Below are 18,521 nucleotides of genomic sequence, written 5' to 3'. Positions count from 1 at the left end.
TGATCATTTCTTACAGAACAATAATATTCCATAACCTTCATATACCATAACTGATTCAGCCATTCTCCAACTGATGGGCATCCACTCAGTTTCCAGTTTCTGACCACAAATATTTTTGTACATGTGGGTCCCTTTCCCTCCTTTAAGATCTTTTTAGTCTACAGGCCCAATAGAAACACAGCTGGATCAAAAGGTATGCAGAGTTTGATAACTTTTTGAGCACAGTTCCAAATTGCTCATTCACAGATCCACCAACAATGTATCAGTGTCCCAATTTTCCCACATCAAGGGGATAATTTTTAATAAATGAATTCAAGATTTTGAGCTGGATCATACTTTAGAAGTTATCTAGCTCAAAGCTTCTTAAATTGTGGGGAACCAAATGTGGGGATCACAAAATTGAGATTTACTTTCAATAAATGTTTGATTTTTATATTTATTTTATATATCCATATGCCCAGGGTTGTAAAAAAGTTTCTCAGGCAAAAAGGGGTCATGAGTGGAAAAAGTTAAAGAAATGCTGATCTACCTTTATTTTACAGATGAAGTGTCCGGTAAAGTTAAGCAACATTTTTTTAACTAAACATAACAATTTATTTTAAAATAAATAACATAATACACATTTGTTAAATAAGCATTTATTAAACACCTACTATGTGACAGACATTGCACTAAGTGCTACAGATACAAAAAGAAACAAAAGACAATCTCTTGACCTCAAGAAGCTTTTATCTAATGGGGGAGACAACATGCATACAAACATAGATAAAACATGCTATGTACAGGAAAAGTAGGAGATAATTCATTTAACCTTGTTCCCTTGGTTTCCTCATCTGTAAAATAATCTGGAGTTGGAAATGACAAACCATTCCTGTATCTTTGCTAAGAAAACACGAAATGGGGTTATGAAGTCAGCCGTGACTGAAATGAGTGAACAACAAGGAGATAATTAACAGAAGGAAGGCACTGGAATTAGGAGGGGCTCAGGAAGATTTCCAGACACAAGATCTGAACTAAATAACTCTGATTTGGACCCAGCACTTTTCTGTCACAACAAGATGGAACATGCTCTGAAAGAGACAAATTGTCCTTCAATAGTTGGTAGTTTTGTTCACAGCTTGATTTAATTTTCCTCGGGTTTCCTGTCCCCTTGGCTCAATCTAATGCCATGTTTTTGGTCCTGGACTCATCCCAGCTACCCACACATAAGATCATAGATTTGGAACCAGAAGGAATTTTCAAGGTCATTTAGTTCAACCCCTTCCTTTTACAGATGAAGAAACCAGGGTTAAGAGAGGTTAAGGCCTGGTCCACAGCTTGGTCTGAGGTAGGATTTGAACTCGAGTAAACCCTGTTTTATCCACTAAGCCACTTAGCTGTCTCTCCAACCAACTTCATTTCCACTGTCTCTCTCATCTCTCTGATTTGACTCTTGACCTAGTAGGCTGACCACTGTCACTTTATTATCTTTAAATTCCCACACTCCCCTGTACCCTGGCAGTTAATGCCTGTTGCCTGATCAAGGACGACTTTCTGGCCCCCACACCCAGCTTGGGTCCATCTGACAAGAGCACTGAAGTATGGTCTGGGGGAAGCCAGAGTCACTTTGCTATCACCTCCCTATGGGTTCCTTCTCCAAAGCCTGGTGCAGGAGAAAGAGGACCAAGTTTGAAGTTAGAACACTTTTGTTCAAATCTTGACTCTATCCTTTTTGAACCAAATTTGAACTTGGATCAAATCCCTTTGTCTCCCTGAGCTTCAGTTTTCTCATCAGTAAAATGGAGATAATAAAACTTGCCCCATTTACTTCCTAAGATTGATATTGAAGAATCCACTTTTAAAACTTCTCCTTAGAGACCTTATACCAAAGAAGAACTAGAGAACATTACGAAATGTAAAATGAACAACTTTGATTACATTAAATTTAAAATGTTTTGCATAAACAAAAGCAAAAGAAACAAGATTAAAAGGGAAGTACAAAGCTAGAAGACATTTTTTTACAGACAGTGTTTCTAATAAAAGTCTTATTTCTAAAATATATAAAGAACTGTATTAAATTTATAAGAATACAAATCATTCCTCAATTGGTCAAAATTTTGACCCCCAAAGTGGTCAAAAGATATGAAAATTTTTAGATGATAAAATTAAAGCCATCTATATATAGTCATATGAAAAATTGCTCTAAATCACTCTTCCCCCTCCTTAGGCTGGGGTTAAGTGACTTGCCCAAGGTCACACAGCTAGAAAGTGTTACATGTCTGAGACCAGATTTGAACTCGGGTCCTCCTGAATTCAGGGCTGGTGCTCTATCCACTGTGCCACCTAACTGCCCCTAAATCACTTGATTAGAGAAATGTAAATCAAAACAATGCTGAGGTGCCACCTCACACCTTCAGATTGGCCAAGATGACAGGAAAAGATAATAATAAATTTTGGAGGAGATGTGGGAAAACTGGGACACTAATGCATTGTTGGTGGAATTGTGACATGATCCAACCATTCTGGGAAATAATTTGGAATTATGCCCCAAGGGCTATAAAACTGCCTACCCTTTGACTCAGCAGTGCCAATACTGGGTCTGTATCCCAAGGAAATTATAAAGTAGGGGAAAGGACCCACATGTGCAAAAATGTTTGTAGCAGCTCGTTTTGTGGTGGCAAAGAATTGGAAAATTAATAGATGCCTATCAATTGGAGAATGGTTGGATAAGTTATAGTATATGAAGGTAATGGAATATTATTGTTCCATTAAAAATGATGAAGAAGCTGATTTTAGAAAGGCCTGGAAAGATTTGATGCTAAGTGAAACAAGCAGAACCAGAAACATATTATATATAGTAACAGCAAGATTGTATGATAATCAACTATGAAAAGCTTGGTTGTTGTCAGTGATTCAATAATCCAAAGCGATCTCAAAGAACTTTGGATAAAAAGCACCATCTGCATCCAGAAAGAGAACCATGGAGATTGAATATAAATCAATACATGCTATGTTCATTGCTTTTTTCTCTTTTTTTTCCTCTCCTATGGCTTTTTCCCTTTTGTTTGGATTTTTCTCTTGCAACTTGATTCACAAATAAATATGTATTTAAAAAGTTAATGTATATGTATAACCAGAAAAATGTTTAAAACATTTTTAAAATGTTTTTAAGCATAAAAAATCAACCTCCCCTTAAAAAACTTCATTGCTTTTAGGATAAGAAATTCAGTCCTTAATCCCCCATTTTGGCTGCAGGCTGCCTCTTCAGCATATTTTCTTTTCTATTATTCATACACTCTCTGTATTAACCAAATCAGTCTATTAGCTGCTCTCCAAATTTAACATGACACCCCATTGTCCTATGCATTCCCATAAGTCACCCCTCATTTTTAGAACAATTAATTCTACCTTAAGGTCTACCTCTAAAAATCATCATCTTTCTTCTAGGCTCAACTTAAATGTCACCTTGTCTGTAAAGTATCCTAAAATCCCCATCTCTCCCACTCCAGACAGTATTTTTTTTCTCCTCAAATTTTCCTTGAGCATTTTTATTTTTTGGAGATAAGGACTCCATCTCACATAGACTAGAAGATCAATGATCTGTGAAAACCGCCACAGATGTTCTTGGGAGTTTTGATTAGCTCCATTTCTGACCTGAGCTACTCAATCTCAACTCCCTCTTCAGTCCTGGGCTCACCCAGCTACTGTCAGAGAGTGGGCACTCAATTGACCCATCAGTCTCAACCTCTCTAGAAATAGGAATTACAGGCATGTGCTGCCCCAGAGTCAGTAAGTCAATGAACATTAATTAAGCACCTACTGTATGTCTAGTATTGCACTAAGTGGGAGGGATATGAATAAAATCCAAAAACCTTGGCCAATGGACTTGTATTCAAGAAGTTCACAACCTAATGGGGGAGACAATATTCAAATAATTGTTGTTTAGTTTTTCCAATTGTTCCTGACTCTTCATGACACCATTGGAAATTTTCTGGGCAAAGTTATTTAAGTAACTTCTCTAGTTTATTTTACAGATTAGGAAACTGAGGCAAACAGGGTTAAGTAATTTGCCCAGGGTCACACAGTTACTACATATCTGAGACTGTATTTGAAGTCCTCTTGATTCCAAGAATGGTGCCCTATCAATTGTGCCACCTTATTGCTATATATAAAAGATAGATAAGGAATAATCAACAGAAGAAAGGCACAAGAATTAAAGCAGAATTGAGAAAGACTTTCTATAGAAGAAAAGGTTTTAATTGGGACTTGAAGAAAGTAAGGAAACTCAAGAGGCAAAGGAAGAGAGAGAAAGAGAGAGACAGAGAAAGAGAGATGGAGAGAGAGAAGGGACAGGAGGGGAGAAAGAAGAGATAGAGAGAGAAACATAGAGAAAAACAGACAGACAGAGAGACAAGAGAGAAAGACAGAGACAGAGAAAGAAGTATACCCTCTATCCCCTGCCAGAGCAGAACACCTTTCCACTCCACTCCTGAGAGAAAAGCAAAAGGTGCCCACAAACACCACAGTCTAAGGAAAACCAACCAATGGGAGCCCAGCTTGAGTCCCAACCACCATAATATTCAGCAGTGGTTATCAAAGGGGCCTCTAAGCCTTTAATATGTGATGATCACTACTTAGAGAACCTTGTATATTCATCTAATGAGACATTCCATCTCCTAACTCAGAACATTTTCAGTGGTTGTCCCCTTTGCCTAAAATGTTCTCTCTCCCCATATTTATATCAAAGACTGTCCGCCATATATGGTAGGGAGGGAAGAATAAACATCTATCTCTGGCTTCTTTCCCATCCCCCACCACCTTCTGTAACAGAGTCCATTTTCTTCCAGGAGAGGAAGCAGGTGCTTGGGGCCAGAAGCTTGGTCACTGTTATCCTTAAAGAGAAAAGGTACTGGGTTAGAACTGTAGCTCTCTATTTCTTGAATATTATTCATCTATGAGATGTGATTTTCAGGATCAAGATATTTTCTGATCCCTGATTCTTAATGGGAGAAGCAGCAGGATCCCAGTTTTATATCCAAAGCTTAACTCCCTTCCCATCAATACCAGGTCCACAATGAGCAGACATAACAAAGAAACTCATTTACTCAAATCAATACAATACAGGAATCAGAGAAAGTATGCACAGGAGAATATAAAGCAGACGGTGCAATGAAGGATGAAGGAGTTCTTTTACTGGGTCTGAGGTAACTCAGCTCAGCCAAGAGAAATAGTCCCAGATCTCACCCACAGAAAAGTTTCCTAGATCTCCAGTGTAGTAAGTTGGGCATAGGGACATGATGGGGACTGTCTGCTCTTTCCACAACTTCCAAGAGTATTTTTGTTCAGTAATCTTCAGTAGGGCTGACCTTGGCCATCTTTTCCTCCAACTTTCTTTTGAAGCTAGCAGCCCAAAGCAAACTTTGGGGCTCAGATGACATTCTTTCCTTGGACTGAAGCTCTGTGAGGTCCTTTGCAAAGATCAAAGGATGCAAATTCAAAACCTGTAAAGATACAGTTTAAAACACAAGTATCATCTATAATACAACAGGGATGACTGTCCTGGTATTGGAGGTAATTCACCTTGGGTATCATTGAAATGGAAATAAAACAAAAGGTCTACATGCAGTAGACTATGGCAGTATGTAGAGTGTCACAGGGGATGATGGTACCCTGAGAGTGCACCTAACTGCCCACAGGTTAGATAACACATGCTCATCTAGTCCCCAGCCATCAATAAACATGGATTACCAAGCAAAACTCCCTAGCTACATTGATAATTCTATCAATAGGACGTACATAAGATACAACTTAATTATAAACATGAGCAAACACATAAGACAAATAAATAGACATTGCTATAGCATGAACATGACACAAAAGAGTCAAATGAACATAACAGGGAAGTAAGAAATAAAGATAGTTGTTCAATTGGTTTTTTAGTCCTTTCTGACTTGGGGTTTTCTTGGCAAAGATACTGGAATGGTTTGCTATTTTCTTCCTCAATTCATTTTACAGATGAGAAAACTGAGGCAAACAGGATTTGTGACTTGCCTAAAGTCACACAACTGCTAAGTGTCTGAAGCCAGATTTGAACGCCAGGAGAGGAGGCTTCCAAACTCTAAGCCCAGCACTCTGTGCATTATGGCTCCCCCTAGCGGCCCACATGGGCACTCACCCACGCAGTAAAGATAAGGTATTACATGGTACATTTCACACGGTCAGTCTCGAGTATTGTTGCCTACCTGTAACAGGTCTAGTTCTCCTGCCATTGGTTGTTCTCTCAGTTCCTATACCTGGGCTACCATCAGGATCATTATAGACGTGTGTGTCTGTAGCAGGCTTGCAGCCCTGCCATGGATGTTCAAGTTCTGTGAGTTGAATCTGTCCCTTGGAGTCTTTGTAGTGGTTTTGAGCAAGGAAAAATTTGCCTCTGGGTTGAGTTCTCCTGCCCTGTAATGATGTTCATTCAGTCTCTTTTACTGAATGAATCCGGGGACAGAGCTCTGGGCTTGGGATCAGGGAGAACTGAAACCCAGCCTCAGACACTTACTAGCTGCATGAGTAACTTAGTATCCATCCGTTTGACACAGTTTCCTCAAAAATGGATATACTGGGGCTTTTAGGTGGCGCAGTGTATAAAGCACCAGCCTTGAAGTCAGGAGGACCTGAATTCAAATGTGGCCTCAGACACTTAACACTGTCTAGCTGAGTGACCCTGGGCAAGTCACTTAATCCCAATTGCCTCAGCAAAAAATAAAAAATACATCTACCAAGCAGAGCTGTTGTACTTAGACATCTTAAATGAACACATCCAAAATTGATGTCATTCCTTTCTGCCAATCCTTTTCCTCTTCCTAATTTCCCTATTACTGCTGAGGACCCTACCATCTTCCCAATCACCCAGATTTGCAACTTCAGTCTCATCCTCAGCCCCATGCCTCATATCTACTCTGCTCCCAAGTCCTATCAATTCTGCCTTCAAATTTTGTCTTTATCCACTTCACTCCTCTGACTTTGTCACCATGTTGGTGCAGGAGGAGGTCCTCATCCTCTCATTCTGCCATAGCATGGAGGCTGGTCTCCTCACTCCCTTTGGTAGCAAAGAGTTCTTCCTAAAATGCAGGTATGAGCAACATGTCCCTTCTTCCATAAACTTCAATAGCTTCCTATTACTCTGGGATCAAATATAAAATCCTCCTTTTTGACTTTTAAAAGTCTCCATCATCCCTTTCCTGTTTTCTTATATCTTTCTCCCCTTTGTGAAATCTATTTTTAGTGACCATGGACTCTTTGCTGTTCATTGCACAAAATGCTCCATCTCCTAACTCTAAAGCTCCTTCTGGCTACACATTTATGCTCCTAACAAAGGCAGTCTGGCTCTGCTTCAGCAGTTTTCCCCATCTGACAACTATTTCTGCAAGTTCCCCTGATGGATGGCAGAGGGCACCAAAGAGGTATCTTCTCTACTCCTAGCCACCAAAAAGATCTCAAGCAGGAAAGAGAGTCCAGAATAAAAGGTCAAATGTCATACTGGACAGGAGGCAGCTATGCTATTGACCAAAGGAGCCCTAGACTTTGCAGTTAGAAGGGGTACAGGAGGCCCTAAGTACTCTTGTGAGCCAGGACAAACACTCAGCCACTTTGCACTTCATATTCCCCAATCACAGTCTCAAAATTGAATCAAATTTATTTCCTCCCCTTTACTTGATAATGGAAAGTTAGTTAATGGAAAGCTAGTTAAAGTTAATGGAAAGAGGTACTGAGGAGGATTAAGGAGCAATGATGGATCTCTTACTTGCCACCTATGGGACTCTGGGCAATCACTTTCCTTCTCTGGGCCTCAGCTTCTCCATCTGTAAAGTAAAAAACTAGGTAACCTTTGAGGTTCTTTCCAGCATTAACGTTTCATGTTTCTATAAGAAATGATGAACAAGCTTATTTCAGAAAAGCCTGGAAAGATTTATATGAACTGCTGCTGAGTAAAGCAAGCAGAACTATGGAAATACTGTACATAGCAATGGCAAGGTTGTATGTTGATTAACTTTGTCAGACTTAGCTCTTCTCAGCAATTCCACAATCCAAGACAATTCCAAAATTTGTAATATGCCATTTGCATCCAGACAGAAAACCATGGAGACTGAGTATGATTCAAAGCATACTATTTTCATGGTTTTTTTTCTTTCTTGTGGTTTTTATTTTTTGTTCTGATTTCTCTTTCCCAACATGACACATATGGAAATATGTTAAAAATGAATCTACACATGTAACCTATATCATATTGCTTGATCTCTTGGGAAAGGGTGGAGGTAGAGAGAGAGAGAGAATTGGAACTCAAAATATTACAAAAATGAATGTTGAAAGCCATACTTACAGGTTATTGGAAAAATTATGCAATATTAAAATAAAATGTTGATGTTTGTATACATGGTGAAATAGATGACATAGATGAAAAACTTGCAGATGTTTCAGCTACTGAATGGATGAGGAAAGACAAGGTGAACAGGGCAGGGAAACTGGCCACCATCAAGGTTCAAGATGAGCAAGAGGGTGACAGAATGGTGGTGGATCTTCATCAAGATGGTCCATATTAAATTTGTATAGAAGAATTACACGTTTAACATACATTGGATTACTTGCCATCTAAGGGAAGGTGTTGGAGGAAGGGAAGGGAAAAAAACTTGGAACACAAGGTTTTATAAGGGTGAATGTTGAAAATTATCTATGCATATGTTTTAAAAATAGAAAACTTTAATGCAAAAAGAAATGGTCTGGCAATATGAACCATCTTTTTTGGGTTTTATTAGTATTTTCTTTTTAAATTATTAAAGTTTTTATTTTCAAAAGATATACATAGATAATTTTCAATATTCACCCTTGCAAAACTTTTTATTCTGAATTTTTCTTCTTACTTTCTTGCCCTACCCTTCCCCTAAACTTGCCAGCCCATTTTTGAGAATCTCAACCCGGAACAAATGGGCAGGCACCAGAACTACTGGTTCAGTCTAACCAGTTCTGCCACCAAAGTATCTGTGAAGTTGGTCCCATTATCTAAGGAGTTGGCCAAATGATCTTTAAAACTGAGTGGCTGAAGAGCCATTCTCCACATGCCATGTTAAGTGGTCCCATGGCAAGAAGAGAGGGTCTCCTTGGAGGAGGGTAGCCTGTGGATGTCTTGGAGACTTGGAAGTGGAAAGAAATCTCCTCTCTGGGATAGGTGCTAGAGCTGACTCCTCCTCTTCCTTCTCTACAGCTTCTCCCAGTTTCTGTTTCAAGACACACTCCAGAGTAGGAAATGAGGAAATCAAATTATCACTTTTCGCAGATGACATGATGGTATACTTAGAGAACCCCAAAGACTCTGCTAAAAAGCTATTAGAAATAATTCAGAATTTTAGCAAAGTTGCAGGATACAAAATAAATCCACATAAATCCTCAGCATTTTTATACATTACCAACACAATCCAACAGCAAGAGATACAAAGAGAAATTCCATTCAAAATAACGGTCAATAGTATAAAATATTTGGGAATATATCTACCAAAGGAGAGTCAGGAATTATATGAGCAAAATTACAAAACACTTGCCACAAAAATAAAGTCAGATTTAAATAATTGGAAAGACATTCAGTGCTCTTGGATAGGCCAAGCGAATATAATTAAGATGACAATACTCCCTAAACTAATCTATTTATTTAGTGCAATACCAATCAGACTTCCAAGAAACTATTTTAATAACCTAGAAAAAATAACAGAATTCATATGGAACAACAAAAGGTCGAGAATTTCAAGGGAAGTAATGAAAAAAAAATTAAGTGAAGGTGGTCTAGCTATACCTGATCTAGAACTGTATTATAAAGCAACAGTCACCAAAACCATTTGGTATTGGCTAAGAAATAGACTAGTTGATCAGTGGCATAGGTTAGGTTCACAGGGCAAGATAGTGAATAAAAATAGCAATCTAGTGTTTGTCAAACCCAAAGATCCCAAATTTGGGGATAAGAATTCATTATTTGACAAAAACTGCTGGGAAAACTGGAAATTAGTATGGCAGAAACTAGGCATAGACCCACATTTAACACCACATACTAAGATTAGATCAAAATGGGTCCAAGATTTAGGCATAAAGAACGAAATCATAAATAAATTGGAGGAACAGGGGATGGTTTACCTCTCAGACTTGTGGAGGAGGAAGGAGTTTGTGTCCAAGGGAGAACTAGAGACCATTATTGATCACAAAATAGAAAATTTTGACTACACCAAATTAAAAAGTTTCTGCACAAACAAAACTAATGCAAACAAGATTAGAAGGGAAGTAACAAATTGGGAAAACATTTTTACAGTTAAAGGTTCTGATAAAGGCCTCATCTCCAAAATATACAGAGAATTGACTTTAATTTATAAGAAATCAAGCCATTCTCCAATTGATAAATGGTCAAAGGATATGAACAGACAATTTTCAGATGATGAAATTAAAACTATTTCCACTCATGTGAAAGAGTGTTCCAAATCACTACTGATCAGAGAAATGCAAATTAAGACAACTCTGAGATACCACTACACACCTGTCAGATTGGCTAAGATGACAGGAACAAATAATGATGAATGTTGGAGGGGCTGTGGGAAAACTGGGACACTGATGCATTGTTGGTGGAGTTGTGAAAGAATCCAACCATTCTGGAGAGCAATCTGGAATTATGCCCAAAAAGTTATCAAAATGTGCATACCCTTTAACCCAGCCATACTACTACTGGGCTTATATCCCAAGGAAATACTAAAGAGCGGAAAGAGACATATATGTGCCAAAATGTTTGTGGCAGCCCTTTTCATAGAGGCTAGAAGCTGGAAGATGAATGGATGTCCATCAATTGGAGAATGGTTGGGTAAATTATGGTATATGAACGTTATGGAATATTATTGTTCTGTAAGAAATGACCAACAGGAGAAATACAGAGAGGCTTGGAGAGACTTACATTAACTGATGCTGAGTGAAACGAGCAGAACCAGAAGATCATTATACACTTCAACAATGATACTGTATGAAGATGTATTCTGATGGAAGTGGATATCTTCAACATAGAGAAGAGCTAATCCAATTCCAATTGATCAATGATGGACAGAATCAGCTACATCCAGAAAAGGAACACTGGGAAATGAGTATAAACTGTTATTTTTACCTTCTGAATCCAATTCTTCCTGTGCAACAAGAAATTTGGTTCTACACACATATATTGTATCTAGAATATATTGTAATATATTTAACATGTATAAGACTGCCTGCCATCTGGGGGAGGGGGTTGGGGGAGGAAGGGAAAAAAATCTGAACAGAAGTAAGTGCAAGGGATAATGTTGTAAAAAATTACCCATGCATATGTACTGTCAAAAAAAAAAAGTTATAATTATAAAAATAATAATAATAAATAAATAAATAAATAAACTTTGGTATCCAATTTAAAAAAAAAAAAAAAAAAAAAAGACACTTCCCCAGTGGAATTGAAAGTTTTCATCATTATCTGGAGAGATTATCTTCCCCTACCCCTGGGCAGCAGCTCTCTAATTACTCTTCTATCTGTCTTGGATACTATGCTGACTTCTATTGAGGTCTTCTGTCTCTTCTCCTGACTATCCCAGTCCTCTCTAGCTGCCCTGAACAGCTTAGATATTATCAGTAGAGACTTTGGGTTCCCCTTCCTGACCTGGCCAGGAAATTCAGATCTTCTGGCAGAACCCACAGCTCTACCACAGGGGCAGATTAGAAATTCCCTCTTCTAGGCTCCCAGTCATAGTATCATAGATTTTAGGCTAGAAGAGATTGGGAAAATTGAATGACTGACATCTAGGGTCACCTAAGTAGTAAGTGGCAAAGCTAGAATTTGAACCCAGATTCTCTTCAATATTTTCTGGTTTATCCTGCTTCCTTTCAAGACTTAGTCCAGGAATGCTTGCTGCTCTACTGCAGCCAATCAGTACTAACCCTGACCACTATTGCTGTTTCTGGGGCAGAGGGTTCCCCTAGAGAGTAATACAGAGATATGCATGCCAGTATGATAAATGTGGAAATACATTTAGAAGAACTGCATATGTTTAGCCTATACTGGATTGCTTGCTGTCTAGGGAAAGAGGAACATGGGAAGTGAGGAGAAAAATATGGAACACAAGGTTTTGAAAAGATGAATGTTGAAAACTGCATATATTTTGAAAAGTTTAAAAAAAAGCTATTATTTAAAAAAGAGAGAGAGAGAGATGCACAAGCTGTATCTCTCATTGTCTGCTCTCCAGGAAGAGGTTCTAAACCCTTCTTGTGTCCTAAGGATTCCTTCTCAGAACAATGTTATTCAATACATAAAATAAGAAACAAAGGATTACACAGGAAAGAAATCTTATTAAAACACAGTAATCAAATAAAAAAAATTCATGAAACCCAGGGTAACAACCCTGCTAGTCCCCTTCTTGGCTCCAATTTCAGCCCCCTCTCCCCCTAGGATCAGACTCATATGTTTATGCTTATGTTTATGATGCTTTAAGACCGAGCTTTCTCAGCAGAGCTTCTTAAATTTTTTCACTTGAGACCCCTCAGGTATGTGGGTATAGAAAATAGGCATGCAAGTCAAACATTTACTGAGAATAAATTATAATTCCATGACCCCCACACTCAGTTATGGTTGCCACCCACAGTTTAAAAAGCTTTGTTTTTTACATAACCTCAACAAAACTATAATCAAAGCTGGGAGAGACCTTAGAACATAGAATGTCAGAGCTGTGAGGGACCTTAGAACATACTAAAGAACTTGTATAGGCCATACACATTTCTCTTCTGAACAGATAAAATTCAACTTTCAGAGGTCCACATGAAAATAAAGTACATAATTCATGTTTGTTTCCAATCCAGACATGCCCTAAGAATATCTGAAGTTGATTATTTCTCTCCTAAAAGTATTCATTCTCCACCTGCTCACATCTGACCCCAATTGTTGTTATTCAATGTTTTTGGTCTTGTCCAACTCTTCATGACCCCATTAGGGTCTTTCTTTTCAGAAATCAATATCAGCACATTAGTGATCTGCCACTTCCTTTTCCACCTCATTTTGCAGATTAAGGAAAGTAAATTAAGTAGGGTTAAATGACTTGCCAGGATCATACAACTAATAAGTTGTATGGGGCTAGATTTGAACTCGGGAAGATGAGAGTTCCTAACTTGAGCACTATTACTCTATCCACTCCACCATCTAACTTCCCCAAGTAGCAAGTACCTAATAAACATTAAAAAGACATACAATACAGGAAAGACAGCAGCAACCAAACTCGGCTGACAAAGAAATAGTTGTATTTCCTTAGTCTTTGTCCCAGGAAATTGGTCCTAGTTGGATCTTGTTGGAAAGCAAATAAGAGATACAGGGGGCAAGTAGAGCTGCAATCAGAATTCCACCCAGCTCTGACATTCTATGTTCTAAGGTCCCTTAGGTTGACTGAAGAAAAGATCCCAGGCAAAGAGAAGGAGAAGGAAATCCTTCTCTCATTGTTTCTATTCATAATGCCTTCATTAGGGATGAATTCTGATCATCACCCTCTGGAAAACTTGTTGTAAAGTACACTTTGCAAAGTTTGGAATAAAGATAAAACCTGTCTGTCCTATTCTGACCAGTTTTAAAATACAGTCTGTTCTAGCTATAAAACCAATTAAAGGAGACTATCCCCATTCATGTGGTAGTAAAATGTGCTTCCACATTAGGCTATTTGGGCATGTACAGGATAAGCCCTTTCCATTCATATTTTTAATGTCTTATGGCAAAAACAAACAAAAAATTTGATTACATTCATAATTTGTTTAGTCATTCCCTAATTTCTAGACACACGTATTGTTTCCAGTTTCTTTCTATAATAAAAAAAAACCTGCTACAAATATACACATTGATCCCTAATTCCCCTATTTCTGAACCCTTTGGGTTATTTTTCCAATCATGGTTTTTATAGGTCATAGGACATTCAAAATTTAGTGACTCCTTGGATATAGTTCCAAATTGTTTTCCAGAATGCTTGAATTAATTCACAGCCCTATCAATAATTCTCTTGAGTACTTATTCTCCCATATTTGTTCTTTTGTCATCTTTTCCAATCCAAGGGGTGTGATGTAAAACTTAAATGTGGTTTTAATTTACATTTCTTATTATTAGTGATGTGGAGCATTTTTTTCATATGGTTGTTGATAGCTTTCATTTCTTCTTTTGAAAACCACTTATTCATGTCCTTCAACAACTAATCTCTATGGGAATCATTCCTGATTCCTTTTCGTAAGACATTCAGTTTCTTTTATCAACATATTTCACTATGCTTAGTACAGAGTAGAACTAGAAGAGACCTTGCTGTCTAACCTCTCCACCCTCTACTTAGGAAATGGCCCTAAGAGGATATTCATTTTGTCCAAAATTCACACCATGACCTATTTATGGGTCCCAGACCTAAAGCTCGTGATCCCAAGCTTAGGACTTGCACTGTTCTCTGATTGTAGGCCAGTTGGATCTGCATACACAGAATCACCCATGAGTTTTGCATCTACTTACAGAACTCTAGCAGACCTCAGATTGTGTTGTTCAGTCCTCTGATCTATGAGACAGCTGTCTGTATTTACCCTATTGGTAGAGTTCATAACTATGGATTCATAGCTATGCTGTAGGTATTCTGTTATGTATTATTTATTTCTTTTCTTAATTCTATAGAAAAAAGTTAAATACTGAATACAATATCCAAGCATGACTGTCTATTTCCTTAAGGGGAATGAAAGGGAGAATGAGTCTATTCTACTGAGATTACATGCTTGGGCATGAATGAAATATATAAAATGTGGGGAAGATGGCGGGATTTTGGAAGGTGGAGGTTCAAAGTTAATTTTATTTGGGTAAATCAACACTAAAAACACTTCTTAAACTAACAGGATGGTACTGTTATCCAGGGACAACCACAGCAACAGGACAAAAGGTCACTTGCTCTATGAGAACTATAAAACACATAGCATTTCACTGAATGTTGGAGGGGATGTGGGAAAACTGGGACACTGATACATTGTTGGTGGAATTGTGAATGCATCCAACCATTCTGGAGAGCAATTTGGAACTATGCTCAAAAAGTTATCAAACTTGCTGAGTGAAATGAATAGAACCAGAAGATCACTGTACACTTCAATGTTGTATGAAGATGTATTCTGATGGAAGTGGATATCTTCAACATAAAGAAGATCCAACTCACTTCCAGTTGATCAATGATGGACAGAAACAACTACACCCAGAGAAGGAATACGGGGAATTGAATGTAAATTGTTAGCACTACTGTCTATCTACCCAGGTTACTTATACCTTCGGAATCTAATACTTAATGTGCAACAAGAAAATGGGATTTACACACATATATTGTATCTAGGTTATATTGTAACACATGTAAAATGTATGGGATTGCCTGTCATCTAGGGGAGGGAGTAGAGGGAGGGAGGGGATAATTTGGAAAAATGAATATAAGGGATAATGTTATATAAAAAAATTACTCATGCATATATACTGTCAAAAAAATTTTATAATTAAAAAATAAAAAAATAAAAATAAAAAGTTATCAAACTGTGCATACCCTTTGATCCAGCAGTGTTACTACTGGGTTTTTATCCCAAAGAAATCTTAAAGAAGGGAAAGGTTTGTGGCAACCCTTTTTGTAGTGACTAGAAACTGGAAATTGGGATGGATGCCCATCAACTGGAGAATGTCTGAATAAGTTGTGGTATATGAATATTATGGAATATTATTGTTCTGTAAGAAATGACCAGAAAGATGACTTCAGAAAGGTCTGGAGAGACTTACAGGAACTGAGGCTGAGTGAAATGAGCAGAACCAGGAAATCATTATGATGAGGTATATACCCAATGATGAAGTTTATACCTCATTAAAATTAGGATTAAAATTGAGGTCTAGTGGCAGGATTAGGGTACAGGGAGTCAAATGGAACTCCCCTGCAACCCCTTTTGGATTTGGTGCAAGGATACAAAGTTAAATGAGGCCTAGCAGCGGTGAGAGTCCCCTGTAAATGAATTTACAGGCCTAAAAACCTAGATTGATAAAAAGAGGTTTATTGCAGGGTTTGGAAGCAAGTTTAAAGTCTAGTTAGTAAAAGGTATTAGATAGAGGAAGAAATACACCAAAGCAGCGGGATGGAGAGTCCATGATGCTGGCATCTTTCAACTCTCCGCCAAGGGATGATTTCACCTTGGCTCTTTTATTTGCTTCAAGGAGCCTAGGGCATTGGGCAAATTCTTGGCGGGATTTTCAGATAAGGAAGAAACTGTTTTGGGGAAACCTGAGCAGATAGTTGGGGGTTGAGAAAATCCAAGCCAGCTCAGATCTGGTGGGGGCTGGGTACAGCCCAAACCGGCTCAGATACGGATCTCTCCCCATGGAAAACAAAAGTGTGGTTTTGACCAGATCTTGTAAGTCAAAGGTCAGTCCCAAAGGAAGTTGTAAATCAGACAAGGAATCTTAAAGGGGCTATCGCCCCCATCAATTATACACTTCAACAACAATACTGTATGAGGATGTATTCTGATGGAATATCTTCTGCAATGAGATGAACCAAATCAGTTCCAATTGATCAGTAATGAAGAGAACCAACTACACCCAGTGAAAGAATTATGGGAAATGAGTTTGAACCAAATATTGCATTTTCACTCCTGTTTTTGTCCGCTTGTATTTTTTATTTCCTTCTCAGGTTATTTTTACCTTATTTCTAAGTCCGAATTTTCTTGTGCAGCAAAATAACTGTATGGACGTGTATACATATATTGTGTTTAACATATACTTTAATATATTTAACATGTATTGTTCTACCTGCCATCTGGGGAAGGGGGTGGGGGAAAGGAAGGGAAAAGTTGGAACAGAACATTTTGCAAGCGTCAATGCTGAAAAATTACTCATATATATGTCTTGTAAATAAAAAGCTACAATAAAAAAATGTTTAAATCATAGTATTTCTTTAGCGCTGATTCTCAGTGAAATGAAATGCCTAATTTCTAGGTAGGTATGAGACTTCCCAAGGCTTGATCCTTTTTAGCAAATAAAATCAGGTTAGTGGCTAGTTATTCCATTTGACGATTAGGCTAAAATAAAGCTGGGAATTCTCAGGTTACATCTGGAAAAAAACCTGAAAAGATGAAGAGAAGAAACTTCTATTTTTTGCATTCTTTCACTTAGGTGTTACAGTGAATAGTACACCAGGCCAGCAATCAGGAAAATCTGAATTCAAATTAGCTTCAGACACCAGCTGTGTCTGTGTTCAGTAACCCCAGGTTTCAGAAAGTGAATTTGGTGGGGTGAATGCTTTGTATCAAATACTTTAAGTTTCAACTGCTTGATGAAATCCAAATGGATTTACATTTTTTTATACAGGAGTTGTAGGAAGACAGGGTATTTCAGATAGAGGAATCCTGATCTTGTTCAACCCAACTCCCAAACACCCCAGTGAGACTTAGAAATCCACCATTCTAAAAAGAAATAAAAAGAATATCTAATAGTATCCAATATAGTTTAATATTAAGCTATGGTATATCAATACCATATCAATATTAAGATATAGTATATCAGATACCATAGTAAGCACAAAATAAAATAGATAAAAAGAAAGACAATTATTTTCCCTCAAGGCACTAATGGTCTGATTGGAAAAACAACATACAAAAGTAGCCAGGAAAGGGCTGGGGGATAAGAGATGGGACTCCAAGGGGTACCCAGCCCTGGGAGTATCTTGTTCTGTGGAGTTTAAAGTAGTTGTTGTTTCAGTCATTCAGTCCTATGTAACTCTCTGTGACCTCATGGACCATAACAGGCCAGGTCTTTTAATTCTCCACTATCTCCTATCCAAGCTCCACAACACTATCTACCTATCTTATCCTCTGCCATCCACCTTTTCCTTTTGCCTTCAATCTTTCCCAACATGAGGGTCTTTTCCAAAGAATCCTGTTTTTACATTATGTGGCCAAAACTTTAAGCTTCAGTTTCAGTAATTATCCTTCCGATGAATAATCTGGATTTGATCTTCTTGCTGCCCAAGGAACTGTCAAAAGACTTCTTCAGCACCACAATTTGAAAGCTTCTGTGAAATTCGGCAGTGCTCAGCTTTTCATGCAGTTCAACTTTCACAGCTATATATTGCTACTGGAAAAACCATGGCTTTGACTATGTGGATCTTAGTTGGTGTCAAGATATTTGGAGACATCCTGTTCCCCAGAGCTAAAGTCCAGCAAGCAGTCTGTGCTCTGAGCTTGAAACAGAACATCCTTTGTGCTCTAGATAATCTCACCCTTTGGCAAAGTGTGGCCAGCACTAGATGTTCACTGGGGGATTTATGATTTTGCACATTCACACTTCCTGCCAAGTAAACCAAGCCAGGTTTTGCAATTTGTTCCTCCCATGCTAACTCTGGTTCTGTACTCCACTGATTGATCATAAAGCTCAATGACTCTTAAGATTTGAAATGATCACATAGGATCCATTATCTGTGCATAAATCTTCTGTGGGA

The sequence above is a fragment of the Sminthopsis crassicaudata genome, chromosome 2 (genome assembly GCF_048593235.1).
Source record: "Sminthopsis crassicaudata isolate SCR6 chromosome 2, ASM4859323v1, whole genome shotgun sequence".
Classification (NCBI taxonomy): Eukaryota; Metazoa; Chordata; class Mammalia; order Dasyuromorphia; family Dasyuridae; genus Sminthopsis; species Sminthopsis crassicaudata.
This window is presented reverse-complemented; position numbering follows the sequence as displayed.